The sequence below is a fragment of the Protopterus annectens genome, chromosome 5.part0 (assembly GCF_019279795.1).
Source record: "Protopterus annectens isolate FY-2018-M chromosome 5.part0, PAN1.0, whole genome shotgun sequence".
NCBI lineage: Eukaryota > Metazoa > Chordata > Ceratodontiformes > Protopteridae > Protopterus > Protopterus annectens.
Window position 1 is genome coordinate 413578024 of NC_056735.1, and position 24979 is coordinate 413603002.

Here is a 24979-nt window from a genome sequence, read left to right on the forward strand (position 1 = left end):
AAGAGGCTGGCAAGAGGCTTCTGCAGGCACTGATGAGGGAGGAGCTAGAGGGATAGACCGCTGACCAGGCTCAGAGGCCAGGACACTCCTCATCACCTCAAAGGCTCCTCTCCCCGGGAGACCTGAACACACCGCTCGAAGAAACAGGAATGGTCGGCTCCAAGGAGAGAGAAGGCTCCGAGGCAGATGTCGGAGCCGAGCTTACCAAAGCGAAGCTCCGAGAGGGAGAGCGGGTCGGACAAGGGTCCGATGCCACTAGCCCCCTCGGAGCAGACAGTGGAAACCCGACGACCGGATCCCTCCAAGGAAAGTCTCAAGGAGGAGATCGGAGCCGAGGATGACGGAGCCGAAGGATGTATCGGCTCCGGCATCGAAACAGTCGCTGTCCCAAGAAGCTCCGGCTCCGAACTCTGGTGTGGAGTCGGAGGAGGAATCTCAAGAATTGGGGCTGTAGCCGAAGTCTGTTGAGACAGGCTATGGAGCATTTGGGCCAGTGCCTGAGACTTCAACAGCCTGCTTACCACCCTCTCCAAATCGTGGTCAGACAGCCTGGAAGATCTCGAAGATCGGCTCCGATGGCTCCGCTCCGACAAAAGAGGAGACCCCGGGCAGTGGATACTTAGTATCGAAGGGGACCGGGATCTCTTGCGGGCGAAGCCATCGGAGCCGAAGTCCCTTGAACCCCAGATGGAGCCGAGGATCTCGGCCCGATGCTGATAAAGTGTCGGCTCCAGCCGGAGCCGACAAGGCAACAGTAGTCAGGGTATCGGAGCCGGCCGGCACCGAACCCACTACTCTGGCAGAAGAAGCATCGGTTCCAGCGAGCGATATCGGCTCGACGGAGCCGGAGCCACCGAGGAGGCTTAGACACTGTAGCCTGAGCCCGATGGCTTAAGAGGTTTTCCTGCCCCTTGCTTAGGAGGAGAACCTTCAGGTTTCAACAAACCTCGGAGGATCAGTTTGTTCCTCCTTTCCTGCAGGACTCGCTGGCTAAAGGCATGACACAACGCACAGGAGTCCTGCAGGTGCAAAGGCCCCAGGCAATACACACAAGAAGTGTGACCGTCTGTCAGGGACATTTTCTGACAGCACTGGTCACACTTCTTGAAGCCTGAGACCTTGCCTTCCTTAGACATCCTAAAAGGATATACACACACAGTCCCCACAAACACACAACTTAATCCCTACACAGACACACAGGAAGGGAATAACTTGGGGAACTAGGCCTGACTAAAACTTTCACTGAAAAGACTATATTAAAAGTTTAAAAAAGGAAGGGAATAGGGTGGGCTGTACTAAATACAGGCTAACCTGACACTGAAGGGAAATTAAACCCAACTAACTTTTTTTCTTATTTAACAAGAAAAACTTACCTCAGCTGGCAAAGGAGACCTCTTTCGCTAAGCGGCAAACGAGATCTGGGGTAGTTCCGCCTTGCATCATGGGATATAGGGTTGCCTCGAGCTGGTAAAAGGAGTTCTCGAGCTAAAGCTAGTGCCGAGTCGGAGCCGAGGATCGGCTCCGAACCCATCCAGCAAGAATGAAGGCGAGATTGACAACTTAACATGCTTCCTTACCCATACAAAACAAGCAAGGACAGGAAAACGGGTCTATATTAGAACATCGAAGTTTCACAACTTAGAATGTTCCAATATCAACCCCTATTCAGCGAACGCTGACAACACCGAACATGCAGATGTTCTGAAACACACACACACACACAACACAAGCACACCAAACAAACAGCAATCCACACACATACACCTAAAATCTTACATATAACCCTACACTAAACTGTACATACACCACTAACTATCCACTTACCTTAACCCAAACCCTAACCCTAAGTTCCGTCCCTATCGCACACTCACCTCACCCGTGCCCTAACCCTAACTCACCTAACCTGCCCTAACCCTCACGTCCACACAATTGTACACTTACCTGAACCCGACCCGCAACTTTCCACCACAGTGCTGAAAATAGCAAAGCGACAGAAACTGATAACCAGATTCTTTCCCTAGGAAAAAATTTGGTTTTCTGCAGCTTCGCAATTTTTAGCGTTCGCTGAATAGGAGTTGATATTAGAACATTTGAAGTTGTGAAACTTCGATGTTCTAATATAGACCCCAGGAAAACAACTATCAAAGGTCTATTAGTTGAACGATTAAGTTCAAAGAGCAGTTTATCTGAAAAGAGGAAGAGATTTGCTGATTTTAGAAATCCACATCTGAATGCTACAGTGGCACATGACATGTAATGCACCTCCAAACAGCAGCATTACGTGAAAATAATTCTTAAAGGGGCACAATGCTGAAACACTAGTTTTGTCAGCTGGGACCCATCAGTCAAATCAGATGGGTGGAATAAACAGGACAAGAAGGGTGTCCTTTGGCTGGGAGATGGTGTTAACCCCTGGTATTTGGGCTGGTCGGAGGCTCCTGTGTGGCAGAAAATATCCAAAACTAAGTACTGGAACAACCAAGAACATCTGGAGTAATAACTGGGTCTAGTCTTGTTTGACAGGGGATGGGGTTAAAGACCTCTTTTCCACTGCACTTTTTGAAGTATGTGATACACGCAGTAATTGAAAAAAAGAATGGCTTGGATGGGGTGTGTTCCAGAATGACATAAAAAATGGATTTAGCAGTCTGACTGACTTCTGGAATGGCCAGCCATGCAGGGAGGTGGATGGATATATTAACCCTAATCCAAATACCTCCAGAATGGGACAGCTGGACAATTCTTCGGGGATTTTAATACTTTTTCCTTAGCCAGAGGACCATGGTACCCCTGGTTTTGCAACTTAACTTTGTATTTGGGCCAGTGACAACAATGAAGGTTAACACAAACTTTTGTTTCTTATCAAACCTCTGATTTCATTCTTGCTGGTAAGTATGACAAAGTACAGTTTTGTACCTACCATAAATGTAGATGTTCGAGTGCTAATACAGCTGCAGTCATAACAGATGGGTTCTCTTGCTGTCAGGCGGGCCCTCGGTCAGCGAAATTCCAAAGTCTAGGTCCGGCGTCGGTTGTCGTCGATTCTTCCCTGGTGTCAGTGCGACAGGGGTATAAAAGAACCAGCAGACGCCATTTTCTTCAGTTTTTTTTGCCCCAGATGTCAGGTGCCCCCAGAAGGAAGGCAATACATAAATTTGTGTAATAAAGCAATGCCATATAATCAAAATACAGTAGTTGCAAGCAAATACACCACAAATGAATACCCCAATCAGGTTGTATGAGGAGGTGTTAGCCAAAAGGCCTGTCCCAAGAGGGGAAGGAGGGAGGGAAACCTGGACTGTAGCTGTATTAGCACTCGAACATCTACATTTATGGTAGGTACAAAATTGTACTATGTTCATCATGCATACAGCTGCAGTCATAAAAGATGGGTAGAATCCCAAAGCTAAGAAAGGGGTGGTAGGCACTAGGTGGAACTAGGAGTAGCCAGGATGCCCTGCAAGACTGCAGTGGCAAAGCCTGCTCTAGTTTTGGAGTATAATGGTAGGTGGTAGTGCTTGGAGAAGGTATGCACAGACCTCCAAGTGGCTGCTTCCAAAATATCTCTGGTATAAACTCCTCTGAGGAAAGCTGCAGAGGTAGCTGTGGCCCTTGTGGAGTGAGATCTGATGCCTGCAGGTACAGTTTTACCATGAAAAGAGTAACAAAAGCGTATGCAGTGGGCTATCCATTTTGAAATTGTCTGTTTGGAAATTGGCTTCCCTTGAGCTCCTATAGCATAGGACACAAAGAGCTGTTCTGATTTTCTGAAAGGCTTTGTTCTGTCCAAATAGTAACGCAGCTGTCTGTGGATGTCCAAGGAATGTAGTAGTCTTTCCCCTTTGTTTTGAGGATTAGGGTAAAAGGTAGGTAAGTGTATAGCCTGATTCAAAGCTACCCTGGATACCACCTTTGGCATAAAGGACGGGTTGGTTCATAAGGAAACTCTGTCCTGATGGAAGATGATAAAAGGCTGCACAGCCATGAGGGCTTGTAGTTCCAATACCCTACGAGCTGAGGTGATAGCCAGAAGGAAAGCTGTTTTCCAGGACAAATATTGCAAATCTGTTGAGGCAGCTGGCTCAAAAAGAGGCAAAATCAGCTTTTCTAGAATGAACTTGAGGTCCCACACAGGTATTGGTTGTTTCCTTGGGGGTTTTATATTCTTAGCCCCTCTGAGGAACTGTCTTAAGAGGGGGTGAGAGAATAAAGGTGGGTCAGTGTTGTATTCTGCAGAAATGACTGAGGCATGGATTTTGATGGAGGAGAATGAAAGTCCACTGCTTAGCAGCTCAGCTAGATACTGTAATATTTGAGGTAAATTAAGTTTTCCAGGATTCTGGCCGTTTTTCTCATTCCAGGCACAAAACAGTTTCCATTTTGCGGAGTAAGCTTTTCTAGTAGACGGTCTTCTGGCCTCCAAAATGACATCCTGCACCTCCTTGGAGAGTAGGGTCTGTTGTGATGTTAAGGAATCTTCCATGTGGATAGATTGAGTGTTTTCAGCTGACTGTGAAGAGTTTTGAAGCTGAGCTGAGTCAGAAGAGGCATTAGAGGTAGGGTCCATGGAGGGGGAATGCGTCAGGCTCCTCAGGAGTGGGAACCAGTGCTGTCTTGGCCAGTCTGGAGCAATGAGAATCATCTTTGGTCTGTCTGCTCTGGATTTTAATAGAACTTTGGGCAGCAGAGAAAGAGGTGGAAAGGCATAAACTGTCATTGTTGTCCAACTGAAAGAGAGCATCCACTCTCCAGGCCTTTGGATGAAAAGTCCTTGAGCAGAATTTTGTCAACTGGTGATTTTTGTGGGAGGCAGAGAGATCTATGTCTGGCCTTCCCCATGCTTGAATTATCTCTGTAAAAACTTGAGGATGCAACTTCCATTCGTGTGGATCTGTCATATTTCTGCTTAGGTTGTCTGCCAGTGTGTTTTCCTTGCCTGGCAAGTACTGTGCTTGAAGTTCGATTTCTAATTCCAGAGCCATGTTCCAAAGTGACATGGCCAGCCTGCATAGGGGGTATGAATGAGTTCCTCCCTGTTTATGTACCACATTGCTGTGGTGTTGCCTGTCCTTATCAATAGTTGACCTGGATGCAGAAGGTCTTTGAAAGCTATAATAGCATTTATTACTGCTAGCATTTCCTTTTGATTGATGTGAAGGTGCTTTTCTTTTTGGGACCATTTGCCCTGAATGCACCGATCTGTCATGTGCGCCCCCCAGGCTTAGTCTGAGGCGTCTGTTGTGATGACTTGATTTGCTTGAGGCTTGCAGAATGGGAGACCTGTGTTTGTTTGGCATGCTTGAGCCCACCACAGAAATTCCTTTTGAAGACATGGAATTAGTGGTATTATTGTTTCCAAACTGTGGCTGTGTTGAGACCATAGGTTTTTCAGGTACCATTGAAGTTTCCTCATATGCAGCTTTGCACAAGGGATTAGTAGGATGCAAGATGCCATGAATCCCAGAGCCTGCAGGATTTTCCTTGCAGTCAGCCTGGTGAAATTTGCTAGTGTTCTGAAGTATTGAGTTAGTTGCCCCTGCTTCTCTGGCGTGAGGTAGGCCATCTGGGTGTTTGTGTCCAAGTTGGCACCCAGGAAAATTATTTTCTGAGAGGGTATTAGCCTTGATTTCTTTTTGTTGACTGTGTATCCCAGAGAATTCAACAACATTACAAAAGCCAGATGTTTCAGAAGTATGTGCTTGCTGTCCGCTTGGATCAGGCAGTCGTCCAAATATGGGTATATTTGTATCCCTTAAAGTCTGCAGTAGGCAATTACTGATGCCAGGCATTTCGTGAATACTCTGGGCGCAGTAGATAAGCCAAAGGGCAATGCAGAAAATTGATAATGGGTTGAACCTGCAAGAAATTTGAGGTATCTTCTGCAATTTTGTCTGATTGGGACATGCAGGTATGCCCCCTTGAGGTCCAATTTTACCAGCCAAGACTCCTTGCCCATCATGGGAAGAAGCTGCTGTAATGTGAGCATCTTGAATTTTGGTATGAGTAAAAATGTGTTTAGGATGGATAGGTCAAAAATAGGTCTCCAATCCTTTCCTTTCCTTGGTACCAGGAATAGTCTGGAATAAAAACCTTGACCTTGTTCATGAGTAGGTACCTCTTGAATAGCTTTCATGTCCATGAGATCTGAAATTTGTCTTTGTGCCTCTGCCCTTTGATTGTGTGGCAGGTTTGGCATGCCTTTCCTTTTTGGAAGGGTGTGAAAATGGAATCTGTAGCCTCTGTTTATAATGTCCAGGATCCATTTGTCTTTTGTCACAATATGTCAATTTTTTTGAAAATAATGCCAGTTTTCCACCTAAGGGTGCTGCCATTTGAGCCTTGCTTGGCATGCAAAGGGGAAAGTCATTGGGCTTGCTTTCTGAATGGCTGCGAACTATCCTCACCACCTCTTTGGGTAGGAGCTTGCCATTGTCTGCCTCTAAACGATCCGTGAGATTGCCCTCTGCCCCTCGGGCGCCTGTATCTACCTCTTTGGGGTCTGTCTGTGGCTGGAAAGGACCAATTTTTGGAAGGCCAATTTCTACTGAAACGTGGAGGTTGTACCTGTAGAAAATCTTTCACTGTTTGCATTGATTTAGCCTTTTCCTCCATTTTCTTTAATACCTCCTCAGCTTTAACACCAAATAATACATCCTTTTGTAGAGGGGCATCTAGTAATTTAGCTTTGACATGATCTGGTAAGGTTTGCTCCTTGAGCCAGGCATGTCTACGTATGACTGATCCTGTAACAGCAGCTCTACATGAGGCCTCTAGAGCATCAAAACCACATTGCAAGGTATGTTTACCCACTTGTTCTGCACTATGAATCAAATCCTGCAACTCCTTCAAGTCTGGTTGTTCAGGTTGTGACATTTTACTTCTCAACTGTGATAACAGAAACTGTTGGTACTTTAGCATATGGAACTGGCAGTTCAATGCCCTCATGGTTAAGGTGGCCGAGGTGTATACCTTTTTTCCCCACCTTTCTAAGGTTCTGGAATCTCTCTCGGAAGGTAATGGATTTTTAGCAGTGGAGGCCTTAATTCCCTTGGGGCCCTGTGAGATAGTTTCTGGGTCAGCCGCATGGCTTTTGTATAAAAACTGGCGTGAGTCAGGAACCCGGTAGTACCAGTCAGGCTTGACTGGGGCTGGAGGCAAGGAATCCGGGTTAAGGCAGGCCTCCGAGTACACATCATCTAGTATGTCTAAGACAGGAGGTATAGCCAGAGGCCTGTGCTGAGGTAGCAAGAGAAAATCCCTAAGCCTTTTCTTGGAATCTGAGTACTCTTGGCCTTCCCAGTGGAAGTGTTCCCTTAAGGTATGCAAGGTTTCCCCAAATGAGTAATCCTCGGTGAGGGGGGAGACAGAGGGAATGGACTCCTCTGCATCAGAATTTTCAAAAGGGGAGTAAGAATATTCCTGTTCATCAGAGTGCTCTGAAATAATGGAGGCCTGGTGAGAGGAGGGGGATTCTTCCTCCACTCTGGGCCTTTTGTCCGGTGGGGGTTGAGAACCCCTGATAAGAGTAATTACATCCTCAGCCATTTTAAGCATCTGTTTTTTAGGCATGGGGCCTGGAGAAGGGCCCTGTGTAGCTTGTCTCTTAGAATGCATGGCTGCTTTAGACTTAGTGAAAGCCTTGATGGAAAAAGAAGAGGAAGGTCTGAAGACACCTTGAGAGGAGGCAGACCTGTCTACATTTTGAGATTCACCACCAAGAGTGGCTTCGGTATCTGTAGTCGGGGTGTGGGCCAAGGAGCCTGCGACCTCGGGCACAGAAGACACCGCCAATGAAGTGTCGTCGGTAAGCAGGGGCTGCGTAGGCGCCTCACTGAGAACCGGACCACCTTTAGTCGGCTTTGGCATGGTGTCGGTAGAGGCCGCGGACCTCGTGTGTCGGTCCTTATCTTTGCATTTTTTAGACAAGACTGGAGTCGGAGTATCCGACGACATAATAGTTAAATATTTTGCCAAAATAGTGCTGGGCGAACTCCGCCCGATGCTTAATGGTGCATTTGTTGAATGTAGCACAAAAACGACAGACCGAGACGTCGTGGTCTGGGCCTAAGCAAGGAATGCAGAAGGAATGAAAATTCTTATGCGGTACTTGCTTCCCACATGAAATACAATTATTAACTTTGTCTGACATCGGTCTGAGGCAAGAAAAGTTTCCCCAACGGGGTACTTAGCTTTCAAGAAGACTTCGGTTGCAAAATTTTCGTAATTTCAGGAGCTGGCCGACCGGTACTTGCGAACTGCTTCTGCTTCGGGCACCACGCGGCAAGAAAGACTGAAGAAAATGGCGTCGGCTGGTTCTTTTATAACCCTGTCGCACTGACGTCAGGGAAGAAGCGACGACAACCGACGCCGGACCTAGACTTTGGAATTCGGCCGACCGAGGACCCGCCTGACGGCAGGAGAACCCATCTGTTATGACTGCAGCTGTATGCACGATGAACATCTGGAGTGGACTCTCTTGCACCCCAGAAAAGGGCACTGTGGAATCTCAAGCAAATGTCAAACAGAAGTGAGTTTTCCCTTTTTCCATTTCTCCCAGTTTCTCCTTATCTGTGAGTCAAAGTAAGGTGGATCCGCTGAAAGGGGAATTAAACAATGATGCTTTAAAAAAAAAAAATTAAAAAAAAAATTCACCACCAGGTATGTGTGTGGTGGTGAGGTGCTTGTGGGAATAGTCTCCATGTCAGACAGGCCATTATAGGATCACACAGAGGTGTTTTTCTACAAAGGAGGCAGGGCCAGCTGATCCCATCATAAGACCGCATGGCATGCAACACAAAGTCCACTGCATGCTAACCCCTTGGAAACATACGAGCAATTGCAGCGTAAGGGATTAAAAGGGGAATTAACTATGGTGCCATCATTAGTACACTCTGTCCAGAGAAAAAATGAACAGTGGGGCCCTTATTTAGGACAAAATGATCAGGTCAATAGAGTAGTGGTGGTGGTGGGTAGAAATAAGCTCAATGGTCTAAAGAAGAACAGCATAAGAAAAAGAGAGGAAAAAAGCAACCATTCTAAACAATTCAGAGGCACTGCTATCTAATCAGCAATTTCCAACTGTAAGCTCCACATTTCAAACAAACAAAAAAAAAATAAACTGCTTGGTACCTTGATAAAGAAACATGTTTTCCAAAATGATTGTCTGCGCCTGAACTTGTCTGTGGTATGGATGCAGGGCTCTGTGGCAGTGGCACCTTGTTTATGACTGCTGCAGCAACAAGACAGTCACTCACCACACTCTAAACCCAACAAATTCAAATCTTGCACAGTTCCACATGAACTAGACTCAAATCATCATGCTCTCTTCCAAATTTCTTAACAGCAGATGTACTGTTGTCAGTGTGACCAGCTAGAAAGGTACAAGGAGGTAGCCAGAAAGTTTCCTGCAGGATTCTCTGTAGAGATGAAATGAAGTATACGGGATGTTCTCATTTTCACTCCATTTCCAAGATCATCGGGAGGGGGGATGGTACAGGACCAACTCCCTATTTCTGTCTACACCTAGTGTGGGAAATCCCATTAGGACTCTGTGTGTTTCCTCATAACTGTGCTTCTTTTGTTTGTGGTGATTCCAATAAGGAGGAAGTGGTTTAATTAGAGCCAGATATTCAGTAACATTCTTGCTGTCATTCTCAGACATCCTGTTATGATGACAAGAAGACAGAGGATCCAATTTTGTAGCATAGAGGGATAAAGCTACAACTATAAAGCCCAAAAAACCTAGGTTTGATTAGCAGCTCAAGCAACTACTAAAGCAGCAAGGAGGGATAGACACACTCATCCTGAGGGTGGGTGGTTCTAGGGGGTATTCCTTATGACAATTTCTGAAAGAGGCTGGGGTCTCGTGATGACAGGGCAAGGTGCAGAAGGGTGGTGACCATGGCTGAACTGCTGCAGAGACAGGGCAATATGCCACAGGGCAATATGCCACATGCCCTCCAGCCCCACTGCAAGCCTGCCTCTGGAACAACTGTGGATAGTGTACGTGTGTGTGCATGGGGGGGAAGAGATGCGGGTAGGCCATTAAAAGTAAATACTCCCTGGCTATATGGAAAAGGCTAGGACCCCCCCTCCAAAACAATTCACTTAGGATCCCTGCTGGCCCTAGATGTATCAGAGCAAGTCCGGGGATGCAGGAAAAGCTGGTATACCCGACGGACATGCAGCACTATGTAGAAGGCTAAAGTATGATGTAGGGCAGGAAGAACATCTGCAAACAAAAAATACAGAGGCTGAACAAGCAGGTGGACAAGGGTCTTGAGTCAAGACCAGTTCGCCTGATGGTGCAGATCATGTCACATGGACAGAGTAACACAAATGGAATTCAACATCAATATCACACTTGGGGCCTGGAAGTGAATGAAAAATTTTGCACCAATCAGCTGACTCCAGATATCAACAATAAAAAAAATCAACAAGCCCAAGCCTAACACTGCAGACCTGAAGGGCTTAGAACATAAGCCATCAGAGTTCCAGAATGGTGTGCCAAGGGAAAAGGAAAGGCCATCTCCAAATGTGCTTTCAAAAGAACCTACATCAATGTCATACTTCATGGCCTGTACTACTAAGCGACTGTAAAGACACCTAAAATGCCTTGCACGTTTAAATTAGTACATGACAGTCTAGAAGGCATGATTCTTGAAGGTTCCACTTCTAATAAACATGACACATTATCCTGCCCGGTAAACCTTGAAGTACTGACAACAGTAGCAGCCTCAAAACATCAGAAGAGTAGGAGTAGGAGTGAATCCTCTCCCCTTCCTCACATTTCCATTCCTTATTTTCAAAATTCCTTCACATCACCTGACAACCCTCTCTTCTCTTACCTCTTTCCACCTCCCAATAATCTAATCCTAGTTTAACAATGCATCTAAAACTAACTAGGGTCCCTACTACCCTAGTACCAAAACATACTCTAGTACTATCTCTCCTACCTCTCATGATTAGTTTTTATCTCCTCACCGCCTATGAAAGTCAGCACTACCTCGGATTCCATCACCCAAAATGTCAAACATCCACCTTAGACTTCTCCAGTACTACAGCCTTCTTAACCATACCTCTTAGATCAAAACCCTCTACCCCACTAACATCACCGTGTTAAAACTTTAAATTCCAACCCCAGGGACGAGCAATATTAAGAAGTTATGTACCTACCATAACATTCCATGTTAGTTGTCTTCTCTCGCCTTCTTTCTTGCTTGATTGGTTCGGAGCCGATCCTCGGCTCCGACTCGGCACTTGCTTTAGCTCGAGAACTCCTTTTACCAGCTCGAGGCAGCCCCATATTCCATGATGCAAGGCAGTAAGTACCCAGATCTCGTTTGTTGACAAAGGGCAATAACACCAAGCATAAAATACTTCCCAAAGGAAGAAGAAACTTACAGATGGAAAAAGGACCAGGTCTGAATGGTCTTCAGCATAATAGTTTCTTATACAAGGTCTGTCCAGGCCAGGGGGAAGGAGGGAGGGTCGAAGAAAGAAGGCGAGAAGACAACTAACATGGAGCGTTATGGTAGGTACATAACTTCTTAATGTTAAGTTGTCAATCTCGCCTTCATTCTTGCTTGATGGGACCAGCGTCCTAGCACCTCTATCCTGGGTGGCTCAATGGAACAAACTCTTGAGGACTGTAGAGCCAAAACTGGCTCTGTCCCTGGAGGCCAAGTCCAATTTGTAATGGGAAACAAAAGTGTGAGGAGTGGCCCAAGTGGCGCTGCACAAATAGTGTCCAAAGGCAGTCTAGCTTGAAAAGCTGTAGAAGTAGCTAAACTCCTAGTTGAATGTGCTTTAGGTTTTGAGCACAGCTGTTTTCCCCTGATCGTATAAATTTCAGTGATGACCGAAGAAAGCCATCTGGACAAAGTCACTTTAGAAACAGGAAGGCCTTTTTATTATCCGTATAGGAAACAAAAAGTTGATCAGATTTTCTAAATTTTTGTTCTGTCCAAATAATATCTAAGCTGACGGTGGACGTCAAGATAATGTAGCTTTTGTTCAGCTCTATCTGAATAGTTAGGAAAAATACAGGAGATCAATAGATTGATTCAGATTGTTTTTGAGCGACCTTAGGTAAAAAGGATGGATTAGTTCTCAAAGATACTCTGTCTTTGTGAAAAATCAAATAGGGGTCGAACCGAAAGAGCATGAAGTTCAGACACCCTCCTGGCAGATGTAATAGCCACTAGGAATAAAGTTTTCCAAGAAAGATATTTCATGGAACAAGAAACAGCTGGCTCGAAGGGGAAGAATCAAGGATGTCAGCACTAAATTTAGATCCCACTGAGGAGGAGGATTCCTGATTGGAGGCTTTAGTAGGAAAATTCCTTTCAAGAAGGCCCTGCAGAGCCTATGGGACATAATATTATGATCTGCTATCCCGACATGAAAATTAGAAATAGCAGCCAACTGAACTCTGACTGTGGAAGAAGAGGAGCCTGCATGAAAAATCTCTGCTAAGAAGTCCAGAACTGCCTGAACAGGGGCAGTAAAAGGATCAATATTTTGGGCCTTAGCCCAATAAGAGAAACGTTCCATTTGCTTGTGTAAATCCTCCTGGTAGAGGATTTTAGTGAAGCTACTATGATATCTCTAACTGGGTTAGAGATCAAAGGAAGCCTGGCTAAGGAAGGAAGTGGAGCAACCATGCTGTGAGGTTGAGAGAAGGGATTGACCGGTGCAGCTGACCGGATTGGTGAATCAGTAGATCTGGCACTGGGTCCAGATGCCACGGCTGCACCAAAGGTGATGATGGAGGAGCGGGAACCAAACTTGTCGAGGCCAGTAAGGGGCAATGAGAATCAATTTGGCTCTCAAAGCGGTAGCTTTCTGGATCACCTGAGGGATCAGAGGAAATGGAGGAAAGGCATAAAGAAGTCCCTGGGGCCAATCCTGGGTCAGAGCGTCTCTGGGGGGATGGCCTGATAGAGGGAAGAGGCTGAAGAAGTCTGGACATTTGCTGTTTTGGGGAGTAGCAAAAGATCGCAACATGGGCGACCCCATTCCAGAAAAATCTCTTCCGCTATGGATTGCTCGAGAGACCACTAGTGAGGCATGAGAATAGCTCTGCTCAATCTGTCCGCTATAATGTTGGTTTTCCCAGGGATATGCGTTGCTACCAGAAACCGATGAGAGGAGATCGCCCATTGCCATAGTCTGAGCTTCTCGACACAAGGGGTAGGACTTGGTTCCGCCCTGTTTGTTGATATACCAAACTACAGACATGTTGTCTGTGTGGACTGCAATTGTCCCTACGGGAAGAAAGTCGTTGAGGGCTTGCAACGTTAAAAGCACTGCTCTCATCTCCAGGACATTTATGTGCAGATGGTACTCGAGCGGTTGCCACGCGTCCATGAACCATCCTGCCCTGATAATGACCCCCACCCGATGAGGGAGGCATCCGTGCTGACACTGGCTGGCGGGGACGGAGGTACAAAACACCTGGCTTATTGAACCTGAGGCGATGTGATCCACCAAGCAAGATGTTCTTTGCATGTTTGTGTCACCAGAATCTGGTGACGCATTGGGAGCTGCTGGTATGACCACTGTGTGAACAGCATCCACTGAAGGAGGCATGTAGAATCGAGCCAGGGAAGAAGAGTAATGGCCGCAGCCATGAGACCTAATACCTTCAGAACCATTCTGGCCTGTACTTTCTTGCTGGCCAGAATGATCCTGACATGAGTCTGAATGTCTGAAACTCTGTTCTGTAAGGGTAGCTGACATCCGAACAGTGTTTAAGTTTGCCTATGAAGGTAATAGACTGGCAGGGCGATAAGGATGACTTTTGAAGTTGACTGAGATGCCCAAATGAGAACAAAGGTCTATTGTGTAATCCCTGGCTTGTATAAGCTGATGCCTGGTGGTGGCTGACAGGAGCCAGTCGTCGAGATCTGGAAACACCTGGAATCCTTGGCGTCTCAGGTGAGCCGTGACCACTGCCATGCATTTGGTGAACACTCTGGGGCTGTAGTGAGACCAAAGGGCAGGGCTCTGAACTGGAAGTGACTGGACCCCAGCCGAGCGGAGAAATCTCCTGGAGCGTCTGTGAATTTTGATGTGATAGTACGCATCCTTAAGATCTATTGAGCACATCCAGTTGTCCTTCTGTAAGAAGGGCAGAATTGACTGAAGAGTGACCATTCGAATCTTGTCTTCCTGACAGACTTGTTGAGTCTGCTGAGATCCAATATTGGTCTCCAGTCTCCCGTCTTTTGGGGACCAAAAGAACCTTGAGTAGATTCCGGGCTCTGAATGGTCTATTGTAACTGGCTGAATGGCTCTTTTTTGCAGTAGTTTTGCGATTTCTAACTCTGCAATCTCCCTTAGACCGGGTGGTACATCTGGAAGGGAACTTGAGGGAAGGGACTTTCCTCGAAAGGAATTATGTAACCCTTGGATATGATCGACTGTACCCATCTGTCTTGGTGAGGGAATGCCAGGCTTCTGGGTACAGTGATAATCTTCCCCGACTGCCTCCAAGGAGGGACAGCCGGGCAACACCTCAGGGATGCTGAAAGGGCTTATCAGAGAGAGGCTCCCTGTTTCCCTGGTTCTTGGACCCCTCTGCCTCTAGAGCGGCGTCTGTTGTTGTTACCCCTCTGCCTCTAGGGGTAAACTGACCACGTGAATCGGCGTGACTCCTTGGGATTTACGGAACCACATCTTCCCACCCTTCTGTCCTTTGGGATAAGGCCTAGAAGGGGTGGAAAACGGACTCCAACAGCAGAAAGAGTCTTGCCGTCCTGCTCACACCTGGTCAAGGTCTCCTTCACCTGAGGGTCAAACAAAGCTGACCCATCAAAGGGAGAATTTGTGAAGGACGCCTTAAAGGGATCCATAAAATCACATAGCCGCATCCAGGCTTGGCGTCTAAGAGCCACACCTGTGCCTGCGGCTCTACTGCTCCATCCGCAGCATAAGATATTAGCCGCATGGAGGAGTTAGCTATGGAATTGAGGGTTCCTAGCTGCGAAGCAATCTTTTCTTGAGCCCCTGCAGCTGTAGGATCCTGAACTACTTCTCCCAGCTCCTTCAGGATATCTCTCTGGAGTCTGGTGAAGTGACAAAGATAATTCAGCGAGCATAGCAAAGGTCGCTGAGGAAAACATCCGCTTGCACCTATCCATGGTCCTAGAGTCCTTATTAGGAGGATGGGCGGCACGGAAGGATCTGCAAGTTCCTTTTGGTGGCGCAGCCACCACCATGGCATCAGCGGGGACACCCTTGGTAAGGAATTGTTTGTCACTAGGGGCAGTGATAAATTTAGAAGGCCTCCTAGGGACTGGCTCTACAGAGTCAGGAGCTGTCCACGCCTTCGTGCAATAACCTGCATAAGGGGGTCGAAGGCGGAGACACCCAGGAGGTGGAGGCCGAGATCCAAACGCCTCTAGGTATACTGACTCATCCTCAGAGGGATTGTTGGTGGGCCAGTTTCCCTCTGTTTCAGAAGTTCTAGGATGTCTGAGAAGGAGACATCCTCAGAGGGGATCTAGGGGATCCCTCTGACTCATCAAAGTCAGTATCCAGTGACAGACTCGGGAGTCTACATGCTTCCTCTTACAAGTCCTCTTCCTAGGAGGATCTCCCGAAACATCAGGAGAATCCTCGGAAGAGGGGAAATTCCCAATGGGGAAACCTGAGGCGGAGGATCTCTGGGTCCTGTAGCAAGAGAAGTGGCAGAGATGTCAACAGGTACTATAGAGGGAGGAGCTACGGGAACAGACTGCTGACTGATACCAGTGGCCAGTACACTCTTCATTACCTCGAATGCTCCCCTCCCAGGCAGGTCCGAGAGAACCCGCTCGAAGAGCTAGGAACTCCGGGACCACCGAAGGGAAGTCTCCGAGGCAGATGTCGGAGCCGAGCTCACCAAGGCCGAGGCTCCAAGGGAAGAGCGGGCTCGGACAAGGGTCCGATGCCACTCACCCCTCGGAGGAGACCATGGAAGCCCGACCACGAATCCCTCTAAGGAAGAGGAGATAAGAGTAGAGGCTGAAGGAACAGAAGGGGTATCCGTCCTCCAGCCGTAGCAGTAACCATGCCCGAAGACTCCAACTCCAAACTCTGGGGTAGAGTTGAAGGAGGAACTGTAACGGGGTGTGGACCAACAGTCGTCTGCTGAGACGGACTGTGTAGCATTTGGGCCAGTACCTGTGACTTGAGTAATCTACTGACCACTCTCTCTAGGTCATGATCTGACAACCTGGATGACCTTGAAGATCGGCTCCGATGGCTCCGTTCCGATAGAAGAGGCGGAGCCGAAAGTACCGGCTCCAAGGAAGGAGACCCCGACCTCTTCCTGGAATGAGCCATCGGAGCCGATACTACAGATCCTGTCGGCGCCGACTTCACGGAGCCGACAGAACGTCTCGATGTATCGGCTCCAGCCAGAGCCGATACAGCCACCAAAGTAACGGTGTCGGAGCCGATCGGGCCGACACCGATGCCTGTGCCACATGGGTGTCGGAACCGATCGGAGCCGACATCAAGTGGTCAAAACAGATTCGGCACCGATAGCCATCGGCGCGAAAGCTTTGTCGAACCAGAATCGGCTCCAGCCGAGCCGATCTCGACTCAATACGGTCGGAGCCGAGGCCGCAGGCTTAGAAACAGAAGCCTGGGCCTTGGCAGGTTTAGTTGATTTTGGTGGAGCCGACTTAGCCGGAGAGCCCTCCGGCAAGAAGGCCCCTAAGAATCAACTTATTCGTCTCTCCTGCAGGACTCTCTGGCTGAAGGAGTGACAAATAGCACAGCAGTCCTGCAGGTGAAGAGGGCCCAGACAATACAGGCAAGAAGTGTGACCGTCTGTCAGAGACATCTTCTGACAGCACGAGTCACACTTCTTAAAACCCGAGACCCTCTCCTTAGACATAGTGTTGAGAACACACACACACACACACAACACCAGTCTAAATTAACTTACACAAATACCAAAAGGTATTCTATAAAATCCAACACACACACACCCTAACAGGGGGGGGGATGGGATAGGGAAAAAATTGACTAACAAAAAATTAAAGGAGACAGGAAAATTCTGTCAGAAAGGGTAGAATATAACTTAAACTATCAATAAAAGAGTTTTTTTGACTAAAAAAGGGGCTTGAATCACAAAAGTGAACAACTTACCAGGAGCTGGTAAAAAGAAGACCTCCCAAGCGAAGCGGCAAACGAGATCTGGGTACTTACTGCCTTGCATCATGGGATATGGGGCTGCCTCGAGCTGGTAAAAGGAGTTCTCGAGCTAAAGCAAGTGCCGAGTCGGAGCCGAGGATCGGCTCCGAACCCATCAAGCAAGAATGAAGGCGAGATTGACAACTTAACATCTAAAACTTTTAAATAAATTCTATTATAGATGGTGATATTCATCACAACCCTGGCCCATCTACACCTATGGCCGATAGCTCTTGTATCAACATCCCCACTAACATACTCCATAACAGCCCCCCAACTCTCTCCTAACCTACATACCCTTCTAGCAGTCCACTGCCCCGACATAATGTGCTTCACAGAAACCTGGCTAAAACCTTCTACTGATGACAATGAGGTTCTACCACCAGGCTATAACACGTACCAACTAAACTGCATGGGAAAGAAGGGAGGAAGGGTAGCAGTGTTCTATAAAAACACACTATGTGTTAAGGATTCCATACAACCACCCCCCCCATTTAATAATGCTGAAATCCTCACTACTAAAATTCTAAATACGAAAAGCATAAATATTATCTGTATCTATATTCTTCCAACCAATAACATAAGCAACCTCGAAAATATTCTCCTAATGGACATCTACAACCTACCCCCAAGAAACCATTATACTTGGTGACAAACATCGACCGGAACACCTTTTTAGCAGAATCACCTGTCACTCGTAATAATCTCTTTGGGTTCACACAAATAACTGCCCCTACTAGGATTAGTAAAGCCTTCTCACAAAGAAAGCATATTAGACTGGATAATCAACAATCACACCCACTTGTATAAATCTGGTACCCTCCCCAATACCCTCAGTGATCACTCCCCAACTTACATTAAGCAAGTCAGGAACCCCCACCTTTCCAAATTCAAAACAGTCATAAATAAAAATTTCAACACTATCAACTTCCAAAATGCGCTCAGCTCCATCGATTGGGCAACCCTTAAACACTTGCCATTAGAAGAGGCTGTAGCACACTTCAATGTTACATTCCTGAGTATCCTTGACACTCATGCCCCTGCACGAACTATTAGAACAAAATTAAACTCCGCACTTTGGATCTCAAAGGAAACCAAGTCAAAAATGAATCTTAGAAATAAAACCTGGGGCAAATGGCATGCTACTAAAGCTCCCCTCAACCATCTAAGATATTGTCAACATAGGAACGATACAAAAAAAAATCCATTCTACTTGACAAAAGAAAACACTGCTACCACAACCTCCTACCAAAACACCCCCGCACGTCCAAACCAACGTAATCTTGCCTCTCTGGCTTTGTCTCCAAACCTTCCAACCTGGGCTGAGCCTCTAATATACTTATTCCTAATCCTGTCTAACCTCGTCACACCCAGTGCAAATCTTAACATCTTTAACTCTGCCACATCCAGCTCAAACTCCTGCCTTTGTCAATGCCACTGTCTCCAACCCATATAACATAGCTGGTCTCACTACCCTCTTGTAGACCTTCCCTTTCACTCTTACAGGTACTAGTCTGTCACAAATCACTCCTGACACTCTTCTCCACCCACTCCATCCTGTCTGTACTCTCTTCTTCACCTCTCTTTCACACTCACCGTTACTCTGAACTACTGACCCCAAGTATTTAAAACTCATCCACCTTCGCCACCTCTACTCCTTGCATCCTCACCATTCCTCTATCCTCCCTCTCATTCACACACATATTCTGTCTTAGTCCTGCTGACCTTCATTCCTCTTCTCTTTAGAGCATATCTCCATCTCTCCAGGGTCGTCTCCACCTGTTCTCTACTCTCAATACAGATCACAATGTCATCTGCAAACATCATAGTCCATGGGGACTCTGATCTCGTCTGTCAACCTGTCCATCACCATTGCAAATAAGAAAGGTCTCAGAGCTGATCCTTGATGTAACCCCACCTCCACCTTAAACGCATCCGTCACTCCCACCGCAGACCTCACCGCTGTCACACTACCCTCATACATATCCTGTACCACTCTTTCATACTTCTCTGACAATCCTGACTTCCTCATACAATACCACAACTCCTCTCATCACCCTGTCATATGCTTTCTCTAAGTCTACAAAAACACAACGCAACTCCTCCTGACATTCTCTGTACTTCTCCATCAACACTCTCGGAGCAAACATCGCATCTGTAGTGCTCTTTCCCGGCATGAAGCCATACTGCTGATCACTAATCATCACGTCCCTTCTTAACCTAGCGTCCACTACTCTTTCCCATAACTTCATGTTCAAAATCAGAATAATAGTATGCTATCCTCCGCTCTCTTTTTAGACTTCTCTAAGGCCTTTGATATGGTTAACCACCAACTACTCATTCACTCTCTGGAATCCATTTCCCTTGACAACCATGTTATTCAGTGGTTCCTCTCTTGCCTGAGCAATAGACAACAGGCGGTAATATGGCAGAACAAACTGTCCACCCTATTAACCTCTCACTCTTGTAGTCCCTCAGGGTTCAATTTTAGGTCCCTTACCCTTTTCTATCTTCATCAATGACCTTCACACTGTCCTCCCAGAAGCAACCTACATCCAATATGCAGACGATTCCACCCTAATTTGCTCCGTCTCCTCCCCCATCAGCACTTCAAACCTTAACCCAGAATACATTTTACACAGTTGAACACTAGCTCTCTAATCGCAGGCTACTCCTGAATACTAACAAAACTAAATTGCTTCTGTCTGCCACCACCAGTAGATCCATCACACCCTCCATCTCCATAACCTCCAACAACTGTACCACTATTACACCCCTGACGACCACACTAAACTATTAGGGGTCATAGTTGATAAACTCAAATTTGATTTGAATGTTAATAAAACTATTAAAACAATCAACAAGAAGCTCCTGTGCTAACCCAGATTAACCACCACTCTGTCTATTAAAGATAAAAAGTGTGTGAATTCTCTCCTCATACCTAATTTGCAAATTGTTGCCACATTTTATGTAAAGTTACTATGAATCCTGTGAGTTCCTTTCTATAGACTGCATTTGTATATACTTGTAAATTTGCATCCCTTTTAAGTATTTTGTCTTATGTCTCTCTCTGGAGCTTTTCTCCCCAGGCTTCCGCTGAAAATGGACATATATCCAGTCGAACTATCCCAGTCAACAAATATAAAATAAAATAACTACATTTTTCATTTGCCCTAAAAAAAGTCTTAGAACCTTAAAACAACTGACACCCTGGATTCCCGGCCCTTAAAAAGACAGCAGTTATGAAAGCTAACTCACGTGAATACTTATCTGTGTAGCAAACTCCTATGGACCAGTTTGCTCTTTTTGATTGCGAAACTTGTAAAGTGTTAAAAAAAAAAAAAAAAAAAAAAAAAAAAAAAAGCACATTTCCCTTTTTCAAGTGTTCTTGCTCAAGGCAGACAACATCTACTTGACCCAGCCTTATAGAAATAACTTTGTGCCCACATCTGAAGCTTTTTGTTTTTTTGATTCCCCTTAATCAGATTTGGTCCAATGGCTACCCTCCTTGCACCCAATTTAGTTCATTAATTCCTCCATTGGTTACTGTAAAGTATCTCCCAAATTGGGTTAAGAGTCCTCCAGCCACTTAATTCCTATTTGGGGAGCTTGACTTGCCATTCATTCCACTGGAGACAACAGTTAGGTATCACAGTGTGGGTCAGCACTCCAGTACTCCAGAGGTCCCATAACATAAATCATCCCAACAGGTGGCTGATTGAAATATCACTGTTGTCTGTGTGGGGAACGATGTGCACATTTCCATCCACATCATCCCTGACTCAGTGCATGCACTACTTAACAGCACAGGCCTGTCCTGCCCTCTACTACAAGTTATCCCCCATCTACCAGTAAGGCATCTCTAATGTGATATGATAGGCCATCTCTGCTCATGATGGGTAAACTGACATTGGCCACTCAAGTCCATCTTAGCCTGCTCGGTCCAGCCTCACTGGCACCTCTGCCACTAAAAATCAAACACTAGTCGCCTGGCTATCAGTCAGAGCTTCACAGATCTATTACACAGGGCCAAGGAAAGTTGTCATATCGTTTTAAGCCTGTACCCTTAAAATACATCATAAAACAACCAAGAAGAATCCACTGCAAGCATGCAAAAAAATCTAGTCAATCACCAACTGCCAAAGAGCAACATGTTTAACAATGCAGAAATCTGCAGAACAATCAAAAGCTAAGATCTGGAAAAAAAAGTTGTTTTACCATAACGTTCCATCTGTGCTGTTCATAGTCTATTCTTGCCTGATAGGTTATGGTTCCAATCTTCAGAACTGATCCGACCATTACATAGCTCGCGCCAGCCAAAAAAACTCGAGCCAATAGTCTACCCATAATAGCCCTCTTTACATTACGTCAGATAGAGTTCGCAGAATTTTAGAACAATGGAAGGAAACTAAATCCAAATAAGGAAGCCATATCCAAGGAGTGTCCTAAAATAAGACCCAGGACAACAGAGCACTTCACCAGGAATCCACAGGAGGGGGAAGGAGGGTGGGATGCAAAGAATTGAAGATCAACAACACAGATAGAACGTTATGGCAAGAGATAACTTCTTTATCTGATGTTGTCAATCTTCATCTAATCTTGACTGAAGGGACAGAGTTCCCAGCTACTTTAAATCCTGGGTGGCCCTATGGAAGGATATTCCTGAGAACCATAGAACCAAAGGCAGCTCTTCCCCTGGAGACCAGATCCAATTTGCAATGAGTAATAAAGGTATGCAGAGCAGTCCATGCTGCTGCTGCACATATTTCACTCATGGAAGACAGCTGAGGTAGTCATAGATCTTGTGGAATGTGCCTTCACCAGCATCGGAAGCTTTAGATTCTTTTTGGTATAAATGAAAGAAATACATCTCTTAACCATTCTGACAAGGTAATCTTAGAGACCGATTTCCCTAAGGTAGTCTCAGAGAAGGAGACAAATAATTGTTCTGATCTCTTAAATTCTTTAGTTCTACTGAGATAGAAACGTAATGTCTGTGAACATCTAACAGGTGCAAGCAATATTCACCTTTATTAGAAAAAAATTGAAAATATTACTGATGCAAACAGCTTTTCAGTTGTACTCAGCATTTAAACTGCATTTACTTCACTTGGAAGAGCTCTGTATGCTTTGCAACTTAATTGTGGGACTTTGGTTTTAAAAGCAAAGTGTCGTCTCTCAAGACTGCGTCTACCTTTACTGAAGCTACTCCAACTCCTGGAATTACACCTGTGCTCTACTGTATAGCAACTGCAATATAAACATCAAAACAATCCTCAAAAGTTCTGGGCGGGCTTAAATAATCTTCTCCAACCAGGTAAATCCAACACTCCAACCCCAGGGACATTAAGTGACAAAAGCCCAGTAGAAGTAGCAAATACCTTTAATACTTACTTTACAGAGACTATTCAATCCTTAGCCAACCAACTATCGGCTACCAGCACCTCAATAACAGATCCCATATCCAAGTCACTCATCTCCCTTAACCTCCAACCGGTCTCCACTTCCCTCATCCGATCCTTATTGAAAAAGCTAAATCCAACTACCCTTTCTGCAGATCTTCTCCCAGCCGAATATCTTCAAAAAGCCACAGATGTCATAGCATATCCAGTCTCAATCCTAATTAAATCGGACCATAACAGAGTCCCCAATCCCCTCAATATGGAAAATATCCTGTGTTATACCACTCCATAAAGGGAGCTCATCCACAGAACTTTCAAACTACAGGCCAATAGCCATATTGTCACCACTTGCCAAAAAAATGGAAAAATGTGTACAAAAACAACTTCTACACTATCTTACCCAGAATAATCTACTAGCCAACTCACAACATGGATTCAGACCCCACCATAGCACAACCACTGCCCTCCTCTCTTTTACCGACACTATTAACCATAACCGTAATGACAAAAGAATATCATCGGCTCTCTTTTTGGACCTGTCTAAAGCCTTTGATATGGTTGACCACCAGTTACTACTCCACACTCTGAAAACCCTGAACTTAAGACAACCAAGCCATAAACTGGTTTCATGCCTACCTGTCTGATAGGCAACAAAAGCAGTACTGTGGCAAAATAAACACTCATGCTTATTACCTAATACCATAGGGGTTCCTCAAGGCTATATATTAGGACCACTTCTCTTTTCAGTCTTTATCAATGACCTCTATACAGTCATCCCTGAGGCTTCTTGTATTCAATATGCAGATGACTCTACACTAGTATGTTATGATACTTCCCCAGTTAATCTACTATCTACAACCCAGCACATTTTTACTACAGTAGAAAATTGGCTATCAGGGCGTCATCTGACCTTGAACCCAAACAAAACCAAACTACTACTCTTGCATCCAACCCATAAACTCTCTCCCATATCCTTTACCATACAATCCAACAATGGGACTATCATCTCCCCAGACTCCTACACTAAACTATTAGGAGTTACCATAGACAAACTTAGATTTGACATGCACATTAACCATACCATCAAAACAGTAAACAAGAAACTCTGGTCATTGTACAGGACTAAAACTTTCCTAACTCCAATTGACAAAGTGGCCATTTCCCGCTCACATCTTCTCTCGACCCTTTTCTACACCTCTCCCGTGCTTACTAACCTTAACAAATCCTACCTAAACAAACACATCTTGCTATAATCATATTGCCAGATTTGCAACTGGTATGCCCTATAGAGCACACCACTGCTCTAACCTAAAAAACCTAGGCTGGATAGAACTGCCTAACCTTCTCCAGATGAACCAACTCATAGAAGCTTTTAAAATTCTCAAACAACCTGATAACACTCCTGCACTGAAAAATTGAATTCTTCCTTATTCCAATCTAAGCTGTCTTCGCTCATCAAATAGGCAACTTGTCCAAACAATCAAATCCTATAACTCAGGGGGTGACTCTGTTTGCCAATGCCATTGGAAAAATATGGAACTCCCTCCCCTGTAACCTCACGCTTACTGCCTCCCTGGACCAATTCAAAAAGAAACTAAAACTCCATTTTAAGTTACATTGGCTTTGCCAGTGCTCTAACCCAGACTAGCTCTCCTCACTTAACCTAGATCTCCTTTCTCCCCATACTTATCCTAGCTTAACAACTCAACTTTTATCTTCAAAAGACCGAACACAATATTTCCTTGTCCAATCTCTGACCATATCTGTAACCCTTAAACCTCTGTTAAAAAGACAACCTAGGGTAGGAACCTATAACCTTAAACCAGAACATTGTATATTAATCAAGCTCAAAGGCTGCTTTTGTCCTTTAACCTAACATGCTTTATAACATTTGTATAGGAACTGTTGTATTTTTTGTGATAGCTACAGCTAGACTGTTTTTGTTACGATATATATTGTATATCTTTCTCCCCGGGCCTCCGCTGAAAATGGACATGTATCCAGTCGGACGATCCCGGTCAACAAATGTAAAATAAAATAAATAGCCAGTTTACACTAAAAGTATGTTCTAAGCTCATACCACAAACTAGTCTTACTTTGTCTACTATACAGGATACCTGCAAACCACTGAGACTCCCCCCAATACTCACCTGTTTAGAAACCTTGCCTCCCTTTCCCTTTGGCATCTACAAGTTAGTCACTATCCCAGTGTCAACTCTCTCTTAGTAAGCTATACTCTGTTTGTGGTTTCCTTTTAACTGTTTTTATCTTAATGCAAATCCCTGTGTATACCTCGCTACAATATCTCTTCCTTCTCTATCTACTCCTCCCCACCTCTTCTACTTACCTGCTGACTCTCACTGTGTGCTCCTTAATGTTTTCCCTCC

The 24979-nt window shown here is 45.5% G+C and overlaps 1 protein-coding gene across 1 annotated transcript in view; it reads right to left on the minus strand.

The window, feature by feature from the left end:
• Positions 1–24979, minus strand: part of KDM6A (lysine demethylase 6A) — a gene marked incomplete in the record, with an annotated part of 3528619 nt that overhangs the window by 1573559 nt on the left and 1930081 nt on the right.